The following is a 13,449-nucleotide window of genomic DNA, read 5'->3' on the forward strand; positions in this document are numbered from 1 at the left end:
TAGTTCAACTCAATTTTATTGGACTCATGATAAAACAAAGCGAGGCCACCGGCCTTACCATCACTTTCCACTACAAACATAGAATCAAAACCTAATACACGACGAAGCTCATCGGCTTTACAATTATTCAAATGGGATTCAGAAAGGAAAATTAAATCTGCCCTTGTACGCTTCTGTAGATCCAGAAGCTCACGAACTGCCGTGTTGGAGAGCATACCACGGCAGTTCCAGCCTAGGATTTTCATTTGGCCCGGCGGTCCTCCTCTTCGGAGGCCGCCGATGTGCCAATCTCATCTTTGTCTTCGCCAACTGATTCCCCACCTCGCTCCGCGTACTCTTCCTCCTTCTCATCAGTCTCCTTTGCAACATGTGTAACCCCGCCCTCCTCATCCTCAACAGCTACAACTCTACCCGTGCACACCCGTTTGGATGAGACATTTACATCACCATATAAGATGCGCTCATAACTATCCATCTCTTTCTCAAAAGAAAACTCTAAGTCACTGCCCGTTGGACAAGCCCCAAGAGAATGCCCCCTTTTTTTCCCTAGCACTTGCTTGCGAGCATCCTCAGCTCTGTTTGGGCCCCCTCTCTTTTTTTTCTTTCTTTTTTGAACTGCATCGCATAGGTTTTTTTGCTGCATTGAATTTAAAGGGTAGAGCATTATTCTCTGTATCACCCCCGGCTGTAGCGATTCTCGCCGCAACAGCGCTAGACAGCGCCTCCAACACCCCCGGCTGAAAAAGAAGCTTGCCAGCATCAACTCCATGCGGTTGGGTTATTCTGGGCTTCACCTGTGCGTGAGTAGTCATGGCCAAGTGACCTGCATGTGTGCTTTGGGCATGTACAGGATCATAACAAAGTTGACTTTGGTCAACCTCCGCATTCTGGGCTTCAAGAAAACACTTTGGTGTAGTATAGATATAGGGAGAACACAATGTGGAGCATTGTGCACCAAGGTGGCCGCCAACTAGCGGCACACAAATTTGCCACTGGGCTTGGGAAGAATCAAGAATTCTGTCACCACTAACCCACCTTGCTGGCCTACTTCCAGTTGGAGTTATCTTGTGAATTCATGATGCCACCAAGCCTATGTTAAAACATGAGCAGGGAATAACTCATACGTGCCCACTCACATACTGGTTCTATGGTGCACCAACTGAACATTACACATTGCCAACATCACGCCATGGTGTCAAAACGAGACCAAGGTCAGGAAGAGTTGTGACCATGCATACATGACCGAAAGGACGAGCTATTGCCCTGCATATAAAATTAATAGTGGTTGTGTACTGATAGGCATCTAAGATCCACAGTTTAACAAGGGAACAACTCAGTTTTACAGATTTGTTCCGAAAAGATTTGTTTTTTGAATGACAAAACCGCTTCTTGATTATTGATAGCTGAAATGAAAGCATGCTTTGCAGAAGTGTTTTTAGCACTAGCACCACTGTAGCAGAAGACACACATTAAAAAAAAAGAAATTTTGGGTCGCGAGGTAGCAGCAGCAGAGAAGATTTTTTAAAAAAAAAATTGAGAAACACCTATAATTTTATTCATGCTCGTAGTAATTACAGGTACACTGATTTGGTTCTAAAATCCAAGAAAATACAAAGTAACTCTTTTGACTAAGAACTACAATGAACTCTCTTGGAAACACTTTCTTCGCGGTATCAATCTCTGCTAGAAAAAAAAGACTCCAAAGACTTCGGTAAAGACGCTGCAATTGGACTGGAGCAACAATATTGTCACTCTTTCACCCGCATGAACATTATCAATAATGATTTTATTTCCAAGCGCCTTGAGTCGCCCATCCAAAAAGATGAGAAGCCTTGATTGATGAACGTACTTGGGCCGGGGATGATCCCCTAGAAGTGCAGGTAGTCGTATCACAATATCTTCACCATAATTTTGATGAAAGATTTTAACTCCACAAAGAACCAAACCAACAAAAAAAGTTTGGCACACCAACATAAACTAATCAGATCCAAATAATTGGATCTGCGAGGACAGAAAACTCTTTAATCTCATGGCACAGCCAAAAGAAGGAGAGTAATTTTATTCTCACAAAAAACAATGATCACTAGACGATAACAAAAAACAAAAAATTCTTGAAGATGCGAGGTCCCCACACCTCTCAGTGCCAAGATGGTAGCCGGAGGTGAGGGGACCAAAAATTCCCAAGCAGCGGCGGCGGATGCCCTAGACAAAACCCTCGCGTCACGAGGTAGCAGCAGAGCAGGTAGTACACTCCACCCAACCCCATCGCCCAGCCCATATCCTCTGGGTCTCGGCGGCGCCTCTGTAGCCCTAAACCCAAACCACCCACGAGGCCGACAGATTGAATATGTCCCCAGATACACGCGAGGTGGTTCGAAGGAGCAGAGATTCCATCCCACGCTTCCACCCTCAGACCCACGCGGCTGAGGTGGGAGACGGAATGATACGCCGCCACGCCACCTTGCCGGAGGCGCCTGCATCCCTGCCGGTCAACGACAATCTCCTTCAGGAGATCCTCCTCCTCCTCCCGCCGCAGCCATCCTCCCTCCCGTACGCATCCGCCGTCTGCAAGAGCTGGCAACGGCTTGCTACCGACCGCTGATTCCGTTGCCGCTTCCGCGTCCACCACCGACGGCATGGAAACCAGCGGCTGCTCGAGGGCCCAACTACTCGGATACCGCCGCGGTCGTGTCCTCCTTATGGACGATGTGTGGAAACAGCAGCAGAAGTAGAAGAGGAAGAGGAAGAACTACCATTAGCAGTAGAAGAGGAAGATGGACTTGCATCTAGTTAGCATCGATGATGAACTTTTCCATATTCAGCCATAGGGCTCTTAATAATGTGTACTGCCATTTGATAATAGTTAGGAAGAACAGTAATTTTTTTCGTAGCTAGGAGTGAAACTGTTCATATCGTGTGTGGTAAGGTCACCGCTAGTGAGAAGTGGTGACAACACCTTATGCAGGATGCAACCAAACAACGTATCATATTATGCAGGCACAACTCTTCTGCATTTCCATTATAAATGTTCTTAACGTTCACTCATGAGAAATAGCCACTAAATTTAACTCGATTTGAATCTGTGTGGTGTGAGTTTAAGTGAAACGCGTCAATTCTTGCCACCTTAAATTTAATGTTCTCTCATTGCAATGATATGAGATATATCCCTCGAAAAAAGATAAGGGGTAGGCTGCAAGAGATTTAATCATGGACGCGTAGCTAACTCTCTAAGTGCAGCTGGCTAATTTCCTTTCTTTTAAATCAACAGCATCATCTATAGCTGCATTTGTAGCTCGTTCATTGATGGTAGCCATGACACTTTATCTCTCATTGAAGTCAAGGTATAATGAAGAGATAAATAGGAAGGTTGAAATGTTTCTGAAGGCATATGGTACATCGAAACCCACAAGGTACACTTTCCCTGAAGTTAGGAAGATAGCGAGACGGTTCAAGGATAAACTGGGATAAGGCGGATTTGAAAGTGTGTACAAAGGCGAGCTACCAAATGGAGTGCCTGTGGCACTAAAGATGCTAGAGGGCTCTATAGGAGAGGGAGAGGAATTCATCAATGAAGTTGCAACCATTGGACTAATACACCATGCAAATATCGTCCGTCTCTTGGGTTTTTGCTCTGAAGGAACAAGACGGGCTCTTATTTATGAATTCATGCCCAATGGCAAAGAGAGCCTTCGCTCAATGGTTGGGCATGCGGTTGTGCAGCCTAACGGTCTGAGTTCAGTTCCTAAAATTGACAGGTGATGCACAGGGGGTTTTCTCCCATTTATTGAGGATGAAGCTTGGTGTGTGATGGAACCACTCATCAAGAAATGTCTTGATACTCATTTAGGAAATTCTAAGGACCATGTTTATCTTGGTACTCATACTAAAATGGTCGTATGCATCCCTGATAAAGGTTGGGAAGTGAAAATCTCTCCCATTTTTAAGAGTCCCACCCCCTGCATGCGTCGCCCCTGCTCGGACAACTCGGGCGGAGACGATACCCTAGCCGCCGGGGGATCTTCTTCCTTCCCTCTCTCCTGCGCCATGGGGATGGTGCGGAGCCCCGCGACGTGAGGAGACGCAGCTGATCTGTCCTTGGCGGCGCGGCGGGTGTCCCTGCCTTGACCGGCGGTGGTGCGGTGGCCGGCTCTGCCGCTGTCGGCGATGGCTGCGGGCGCGGCGGCCAGCCTTGCTTCGGGTAGTGGTGTTGGCTGCATTCGGCGGCGGCTACCAGATCTGCAGCGGGCTCTGCCGCTGTCGGCGATGGCTGCGGGCGCGGCGGCCAGCCTTGCTTCGGGTAGTGGTGTTGGCTGCATTCGGCGGCGGCTACCAGATCTGCCCCGCGACGTGAGGAGACGCGGCTGATCTGTCCTTGGCGGCGCGGCAGGTGTCCCTGCCTTGACCGGCGGTGGTGCGGTGGCCGGCTCTGCAGCTGCCGGCGATGGCTGCGGGCACGGCGGCTAGCCTTGCTTCGGGTAGTGGTGTTGGCTGCATTCGGCGGCGGCTACCAGATCTGCAGCGTCAGGCCATCTGACCTCGAATCGGCGGCGGCAGTACGGAGGTCCTGGTGGACGGGTCGGCGCCATGTGTGGTCTGGCCTTCGTACAGATCTGATCTGGCCGGTGCGACCTGCTCGATGTGATGCGGCTCAGATCAGTGGCGACACGTGCATGATGCTTGACGGAGGTCCGTCAAGCGGATCCAGGTGAAAACCTCGTTCTCAGCTTGTTGCCAAGACTGGCGATGGCGGCACTCTTTTGTGTCGTTACCTTCTTGAAGGCATAGCCATGGAGAAGCTCCAGACCTCTATCCGCTACCCCCGGGGGAAACCCTAGATCAATAGATTCGATGATGGCGGCGCTCTGGTGTCGGCTCCCCTTTGGGGGCGTCATTCTTGGACGTGTACACGGGCTCGAGGGACCAGTGGATGGTTAATTTGGTGGAGCGTGTTTCATCTTACACATTGATGGCGGCGGATCTCAGCGGCGTGGCGCAGTGGACACTCGGCGTCCGATGCGCGGAGATGGACTCGCGTAGAAGGAGGACACTATCTGGCGTCATGGTGGCACTGATGGCAGAGAGTCCTGGCAAGGTCGGTGCTTTAGTTTCTGTTCTGAAGATGGATTGGTGGAAGACGGCGGCGATGACACCTGAGAGTTCGTCGGACTGGTTTGTACCCCAAACCCAGTACGTAGCTTGGTTGGGGCCTCCGGCTTTAGATGTTAGGCTTTCGTGCGATGTCTGTTTGGTATTAGGCTCGGACTATCGGCACCCCTTCATCAAGTGATAGGAGTAGTGACAGTTGTTGCTAAGATGGTGGCTTCAGACTACCTGATGTACTACTTTGTAAAGTCTTTGTGGATAATTAATAATATGGCTACATGCATCGCCCAAATGCAAAGGCCAGGGGTAATCCTTCTTTCCTAAAAAACTGCCGAACAAGTCACTAGAGAAATACATATTCTCATATGTTTCTAATATTTCGCGACAACTCCTAGCACCCACCAAAATGCTAGATATTGCTTTAGGCATTGCCTGAGGAATGGAATACCTGCATCAAGGGTGCAACTAGTGCATTCTCCACTTTGACATCAAGCCACACAACATCTTACTGGATTACAACTTCAAGCCGAAGATCTCAGACTTTGGCCTTGCAAAGTTGTGTGCCATGACCAGAGCATCGTTACCTTGACAACAGCCAAACGCACAATGGGCTACATCGGACCAGAGTTATACTCTCGGAACTTTGGAGGGGTGTCATACAAGTCAGATGATAGTTTGGAAACAACAACAGAAGACAAAGAAAAGATGGGACAGATGAGTATTGTCTGAACCAGCAGATTCCCCCCAAGCCCTTTGTGTCGTCTGACAATCGCCCTATGCCACAAAACACGGCAAACACATAAATATGCACTGTGTTTTGTGTATTATTATTATATTTGATTACATACTGAACTGAACTACATGGGTTATCTGATCTGTAACATATTATAATGTAATGCTACATGGGTCACCTGATCGGTACCTTATCATGTTGTAATGCTGTTAATTAGACACATATGATATGACACTGAATTTGTCAACCTTTTAATAATGAGAACTACATGGGTCATTGCTGTGATTTTATCCCCTTTCCCTGATAGTAAATTGTAGACATTTATTTCCCTGTCAGAATCACAAGATGACCCTGTGAGATCTTTCTAATACAGTGATGCGCAGATGGCGTCAGCTAATCATGCCACTGCCCTAGCTACTACTGGAAACGTAGCATTTCTCTTCTGAAATTAGAAGGAGAGAGCAAAGGGATTACTCACCATGGCAGATAGCTTCCGCGGTGAGACGCGAGGGAGGCGGGGTACTCGGCAAGACGAGGAACTCGACCAGCCGGCGGACAATGTGGAACAGCCTCCGGCTGGCAGGCATGGCTTGACTGCTTCGCCGGAGTAAGCACTCGCCGGCCGCCGGCTAGGGTAGAAACTGTGGAGGAGCCCTTCCCCTTTGGGGAAGCCTGAGTTGGGAGAGCAACTAGTTAACGAGCGCTCCTTCGGGAGCCTCGCAACGATCAGTGTCACTTGGCGCTCTCAGCCATTCGCCACATGTCGCGTAATGAACGCTCCCTCCGGATTTTATTTTTTTACTTTTTCGCACGCACTTTCGGCTTTCAAACGGTTTTTTTCGGGTTTTTTCGACGTTTTGGTTTTCCCCCGGTCTTTCTTAGCTTTTCGATAAAAAGTATTTGAACTTTTTTTGCACGAAAAATGCGTTTTCTTTTTTTTCCTTTCGCGAAATTCACGATTTTTCTTCCGCGAGAGGCACGGTTGTGCTTTCGCGAGAGTCACGGTCGTGCCTCTCAGAAAGGGAAAAACAAAACGCGTTTTCTGTTTTTTTTTCTTTTGCGAGAGTCACGATTTTGCTTCCGTGAGAGGCACGGTTGTGCTTTCGCGAGAGTCACGGGTGTGCCTCTCAGAAAGGGAAAAACAAAATGCGTTTTCTATTTTTTTTCTTTTGCGAGAGTCACGGTTTTGCTTCCGCGCGAGGCACGGTTGTGCTTTCGTGAGAGTCACGGCCGTGCCTCTCGGAAAGGGAAAAACAAAATGTGTTTTCTATTTTTTTTTCTTTTGCGAGAGTCCTGGTTTTCCTTCCGCGAGAGTCACGGTTGTGCTTTCGCGAGAGTCACAGTCGTGCCTCTCGGAAACGAAAAAAACTCATTTTGTTTTTTTCCTTCCACGAGAGTCACGGTTTTGCTTCCACGAGAGGCGCGGTTGTGATTTCGCGAGAGGCACGGGCGTGCCTCTTTTGGAAAGAGAAAAAACTCGTGCTCCCGGTCCGGTTTTTTCGTCCGTTTTTTTCGTGAAAAAAAAAGTTTGTCAAAACCTATCAACATGGGATCTGGTTTTGAAGATCTCGACGCGAGGAATCCAACGGTGAAAACGGTTCCAAAGTGTATTTCCCCAAGTAGATACTGAGATGAAGAAACGTAAGGTTACTGGTCTCAGAATTAGCAAAATTGCCATTCTCTAGATGAAGAAACATAATTGAGGTAAGTCTATATCATAATTACAAGTGTACACAATTGTTTCGAAGGCTAGGAGATGGCATATATATTTCGACACGTCACCCTATAATGCAGGTTCATGCATTACCTCCAATTTATTTCAAACCCTTATGAATTTGAGCTAATTACATAATAGTACATAGGAGTAACGTAGTTGAGAAGGACGAAACCTCTTTGATGGCAGTCACAAATGTCCATCTTCATATTTAAGGCACACGTAAATATGGTTCATCTTAACCTGGAATGGTTCTATAAATAAGCTCTCATGACAACACTTCGGTGAAGTTTAGATAGAGAAAGAATGCCGTGCATGGCACTATGCGCCAAGCTGGCCGCCAATTGGAGTATGCATATATGCAACTAGGTTTGGGAAGCATCGAGAATTTGATTAGCACTGCCCCTACTGGTATGACTAGTCATGATCAGTGGAATCTTGTGAATCTATGGCGCCACCAAACTCGTGCTAAAAACCGAGTAGGGTATCACTTCTATGTGCCGGCTCACATATTAGGACTATCGTGCATCAACACAATATGTTGCACTGCCAAAATAGTGTGGCCGTGTCCAAGCGAGTTGATGGTGCCAAACTGCTCCAACCGCGGACGCACGGCCAGAAGGCTAACCACTTGTCTTTCATACAGAGTTAACTAGATGATACCAGCGCTGTTGTGGAGATCTTTTGCAATTATATTTTGATGAAATTAAAAAATAGACATGATACATTGTACTTGATTGTTATATACTCCCTCTCGCTCAAAATATAAGACGTGGTAGAGGGAGTAGTCGTGAATATATATAGAATACGAGTAGTATTTTCCATGCAAGACCCCTTGTGGGAGTTGGAAAAAAAAGAAAGTATATAGAGAAACATATTTTTGAGGACAAAATTAATCAAGACCAGCCGTCCTCCAACAGAGAGCAACTTGCCTTTTCAACTGCTCAACAGTTTCTCAAATCGCTCATCTACATGTTTTCACTCTGCATTAGTGAGACGCCGATAATGAATCCGAATTCCCAAATATTTAATCGGGAAATGACCTTGCGCACAACCAAATAGGTCAGCGTAATTATATCCACCGCCTCATTGCGTTGTCCAAAGCAAAAAAAATTCTTTTGTGGAAGTTAATTTTAACGCCGGACATCCGCTCAAACGCTGAAAGCAAGAGTTTCAGGTTTTGAGCCTTATCTAGTTCATGTTTCATAAAAAAAATTGTATCATCGACATATTGTAGAATAGAGAGACCACCTTCCATAAAGTATTGCACTACTCCTACAATCTTATGTCATGTTTGGCATGATTAATCAGAATAGTTAACATGTCAGCAACAATGTTAAATAACATTGGATACATGGGATCATCCTGACATAGTCTTTTCCTTTTATCGAAGTATTGGCCTATAGAGCAACACTACTTCTAGCAACAAAATTTTCGATCCACTGGCGTCATTTACCAAAGAATCATTTAATTCTTAGGGTCTAATGATGGAATGACCAATTGATATTTTCATAGGCCTTTGTAAAGACTATGTTGACAGTTACTCCACTCAAGGTTTTTTGATGCATCTTGTGAATGGTCTCGTGTAGGATTACTACTCCATAGAGCATATTTCTTCCTTGAACGAAGTTCGTGTGGTATGGCTGGAGGACATTGTCAACAATCGTGTTGAGCCTATTAGTAGCCAATTTGGTGGAAATCTTGAACCTAACATGAAGGAGACATATGGGTCTATATTGCCAGATCTGCTCAGCATCCTTAATTTTTGGCAACAAAACGATTTTGCCAAAATTAAGTATGGATAGATCAGGTTGGCCAGTATGAAAACAATTGAACAACTTTAAAAGTTCAATCTGGATGATATATCCCAAAAATCCAGATAGAATTCTAGCGGGAAACCATCATGGCCTGGAGTTCTGTTACGTTCCAGCCTGATTCATCGACTCCAGCGCTGAGCGGCGGTAGCGACGAGCGCTAAAATGGTGGCAGCGACCAGCACTCAAACGAGATTACGAGAACTCCTTAATCCTCGACTCCTCGACTGCTCGTGCTCGATCAGGCCTGTATTCAATGTCTGGATCGTTACAGCCTAAAGGGATTGGGAATTCGAGATCGTTAAAACTGAAAACTCTCGATCGTGGGGCTACAGCCGTGGCCTCGTGCCTACAGGAAGGAAATGAATGTCTCGTCGCCTGGTCATTAGATCGATCGGATCACAGGGCGACTGGCCGCTGCTGCCGTTTCCTTCCTCGCCTCCTCTGTCCTCTCTCAAATTTGGATTGATCGGTGACCGACTCTAGCATCACTGCTTAGCGAGTCCTTTTCAATTAACTTCGGTTCCTACTCCTAATTCCTAATTGTGTAATTAACTATTGACAGGGATGGTTACTTCGTTAGAGATTGGTTCTTACTTCTTACCTCCTTGGTTAAAGATCACAGGACCAAAAATTTGGTGAGTTGTTCGGTTTGTCTAATTGGTAAACATTAATGCATGATCTTCAACTCCAATTGATATATGCTAGTACTGTATAACTTTGTTTTTATTTTATTCATCTTTTTTATCTTATGTTTCAATACTACAGATTTGAGTCATCATGGGAAAACATGAGTCTGGTGACTCCAAGCGCAAGAGAAAAGCACAAGAATAACATTTAATTAATAAATCTTATAAAGGTGGTATGGACAAATTTGTTAAAAAAAAGCACCACAAGTGTCGTCTGGTAATCAGTATATTGATTCTTCAACCCTTACAATTTTTTCCTGCGAGATATTTAGAAACATTATAACCGTGCACCCTAGGAGCTCTCTCACGCCATCACTGATTTTGGCCGTCAGATCAATTCTCCCCGTCATTCTTGTTCGTCGGATGCGCCAGCCTGGATGTCCAAGGCCCGCTTCTCTGGGAGCAAAATTGGTAGCGTCTCATTCATTCCTTGATGGACGGTCCACGTGTGCATCATAAAAATATGCGACGACTCTGGGTCCGGGCGACCTCGCTCCTTAATCAATCATCCTGCCCGACCCCTCCCATCCCCTCCCCTCTCCTCCCCTCCCGATCTCGACGAAACATTGTGCGCCGTCGAGTAGTCTCCCGAGGTGATGCCCACCTCCGAGCTCCCACCCCTCTTGATGACCTCTCTCCTCTCGTGTTCCTAGGTCTCACGCCTCCCCTCTTTTTCCTCTTTTCAGGGGCAAAAGGTCAAGCCATCTAAGCGGAGGCCGGAGGCATCGAGATGGATCCCTCGCCATGGTTCCATGGTTCAAGTTATTGTTGGAAGGGGATGGACGAACTTCCGACGATGGCACGAAACCCTCCGCTCCCAGGTTTGGGAAATACCTTCCTGCTCCCTGTCTATCGATCCATCTGGCTCGCCGCCTCGCCTTCTCTCCTCACACCCCCCGGGTCGACGGTCAGCACCACGGAGCCCAGGCAGCGAACAATTGGTAGCCTCCACCCCACAACCAGGTGCCCCTATCTTCCCTGGAGTGCCCTGAATCCTCATCCGCTTCAAGGAGGCTCAAGTGTCACCACCCCTATTGCTCCTCCCCGTACTTGCTGAAATTCATTGCTGATGTTCCAGAGTCGATCAAGGCACTTCTCGAAACATACTTAAAGGTAATATTAGTCCTTCTATCATCTAGGAAACACAGGTCGCTGATTTTGGTATTAACTTTATTACTCAAACTGTAACTGGCAAAATGGTTACTAAGTTTATCTCTTTTAGTCAGGCTTTTATTAACACTTGTAACGACTTGCCCAATTTCTGCTGAATGTATTGTTGGATATAATAACTCAAGAAAATGATTATTCGTTGCCAAAAGTAAGGGTGGTCCTGCATTAAATTTGTCTTGTTCGTCATCCTCAGTTTTTTGGATTTTCTCTATTAACTACATCTCTTGATCTTATAAGTACTTACATCATAGGGTGATACTGATACAAAGATTGAGACACTGAAAATGTATTGTTATAAGGGACTTATTGAGCAAGGAGAGACACAAGCAAGCTTTTTTTAAGAGCCGAATAAGTTATCTTCTCGACCATGGCCCCACGACGTTGCCATTTACTGATGGAACAACTCTGGTTATTTTTGCAAGGCGTGGTGAAGTGATGAGGAAATATAATAATGTATGATTTGTTGTGATGACCATAAAAATAAAGATACCTGAGACAGGTATGTTCCGTTTGCTGTAGCAATTATTGAATATTTGCATTTGTAAATTGTATGTCTGCTAGAATTGTGCACAACTTGTTAGTGTTACATGATATTAAAGTTTAGGGATGGTGAAACTATGATTGTTCGCTTACTTGATAACTATGCATCATAAAAGGGCACCAGGATGCATCCTTGCCAACATTTTGAGTGAAATTATAATACCTGTAGGTTCCCTACATTGCTTTTGTTGCGCTACTGCACATCATTCAGTGTGCTAACAGAAGCAAATATATATGAATCTTGGGATTAATAATTCATCGATATCTGTATGATAAGGTTATTTAGAACAATTCCTTCAGTAATGTTACTCACCGGGAATTCCTGCAGATTTTGCTTCACCATGCATAGTTAAAATTTGCCTATTCACAAACCTTCAGCTGCCGTAGATGATGCATGCGCACTGGAGTAAATATGTTAACTATAAACTAAACTGTTGATTCACTAACTACTTTTTTCCAACTATCTTCAGCAAGGATAAACTAAATATGATTCTTTTTTGAGTTTTTTAGGCAATGCCTAATCCAGAATCCATAATAGATCAATTGTTAAGGTTATACTGAACCACAAATTTATTACTGGGTAGTACTATTGTCTATTAATTAATTTTTTAAGTAAATTAATGCCCGCCTCTTACTAGACATTTACAAAACATTAGGCTCTTCAGAAGCTTCTTACTAAAAATGAAGGCCCTTCTGAATCTATTGCATGTATATGCTCACGTCATGTGCATGTTTTTCTTCCTCTATTTTTCAAATGCTTCAGAATCATTTGCGGAAGTACTGTAGCCTGTAGACATGTAGGCGTTGAACTCATCAACTAAACGCTAATGCAAGCAGAGTTGTAAGGAAGATATATAGGTTTTGATCTGCTGAGAGGTCATGCAATGCTTCCCTAATCCCATTTAAGTTCAGATTTACCTCGAAAACATTGCATGGATTTTTGCACATGAAAGCTATATCCTCTGTACCAAAATGCAAGACTTTTTTTGTTTTGCATAGGGCATAAAAACGTCTTACATTTTGTTACAGAGTGTACTTTATTTCTTTAACTTCTTACAGTTCAATTATAGGTAAGATATGTGCCATGCTTAATGAAGAAGCATGACAGTTTCATGGGTGAGTTTTTGTTTTCCAACCATAGACACTTTTCTTCGTGAGATAACTAGACACTCCTAGCTTGTGTAAGGAATGACTTTACCTGATACGTTGTACACATCTTTGCAGGGTCTGTTGCAAGACATAGGAAAAGAATTTAAGTCAATGTCAATCTAAGATGACGTCAGAAACCAAAGATGAAGCATTTACATATATAACTTTGACTTTCTGAAATATAAGAATAATCATCCATGTTTTTCTTTTAGTTTGGAAATTAGTACGATGATCATTGATTAGGGATGCATACATGCATGTAATTTCAGCTTTGGAAGTTAGATTCAACAATTATGTGACATGTCTTGCAGTGTGTACTACACCACTTAAGAAGAGCATAGATTTCATCCGGTGCCTTTAGCAGGGTTAATCTGTATATCGATGTTTCGTCAATTCATGAATTTATAACTCTTGCGGTTTCCTACATATTTTTATTCAGGTTACCGCTATTAACTGTTAGATGTGTTCTATTATTATGTCAAGTTATTTTTTGACCTTTTCTTATGGAATTAGCCATAAGCTACAAACTGAAATGGG

The 13,449-nt window shown here is 44.7% G+C and overlaps 1 long non-coding RNA gene and 1 pseudogene across 3 annotated transcripts; one reads left to right on the forward strand and one right to left on the reverse strand.

Annotated features, from left to right (window-relative positions):
- Positions 1 to 1,189, reverse strand: LOC147977672 (uncharacterized; annotated as a pseudogene).
- A 9,346-nt stretch (positions 1,190 to 10,535) lies between these two features.
- LOC125523510 (uncharacterized) lies at positions 10,536 to 13,449 on the forward strand. 3 transcript variants are annotated; one of them, XR_015617914.1, is made up of 4 exons: positions 10,536 to 10,646; positions 10,740 to 11,722; positions 12,823 to 12,879; positions 12,988 to 13,445. It is a non-coding gene; the product is annotated as an uncharacterized LOC125523510 (long non-coding RNA). The 3 variants fall into 3 exon arrangements; XR_015617913.1 differs by having other exon boundaries at positions 10,740 to 11,166; positions 11,475 to 13,449; XR_015617912.1 differs by having other exon boundaries at positions 10,740 to 12,879; positions 12,988 to 13,447.

This window comes from Triticum urartu, chromosome 3A, assembly GCF_056163025.1.
Source record: "Triticum urartu cultivar PI428250 chromosome 3A, HENAU_Tu73, whole genome shotgun sequence".
Lineage (NCBI taxonomy): Eukaryota > Viridiplantae > Streptophyta > Magnoliopsida > Poales > Poaceae > Triticum > Triticum urartu.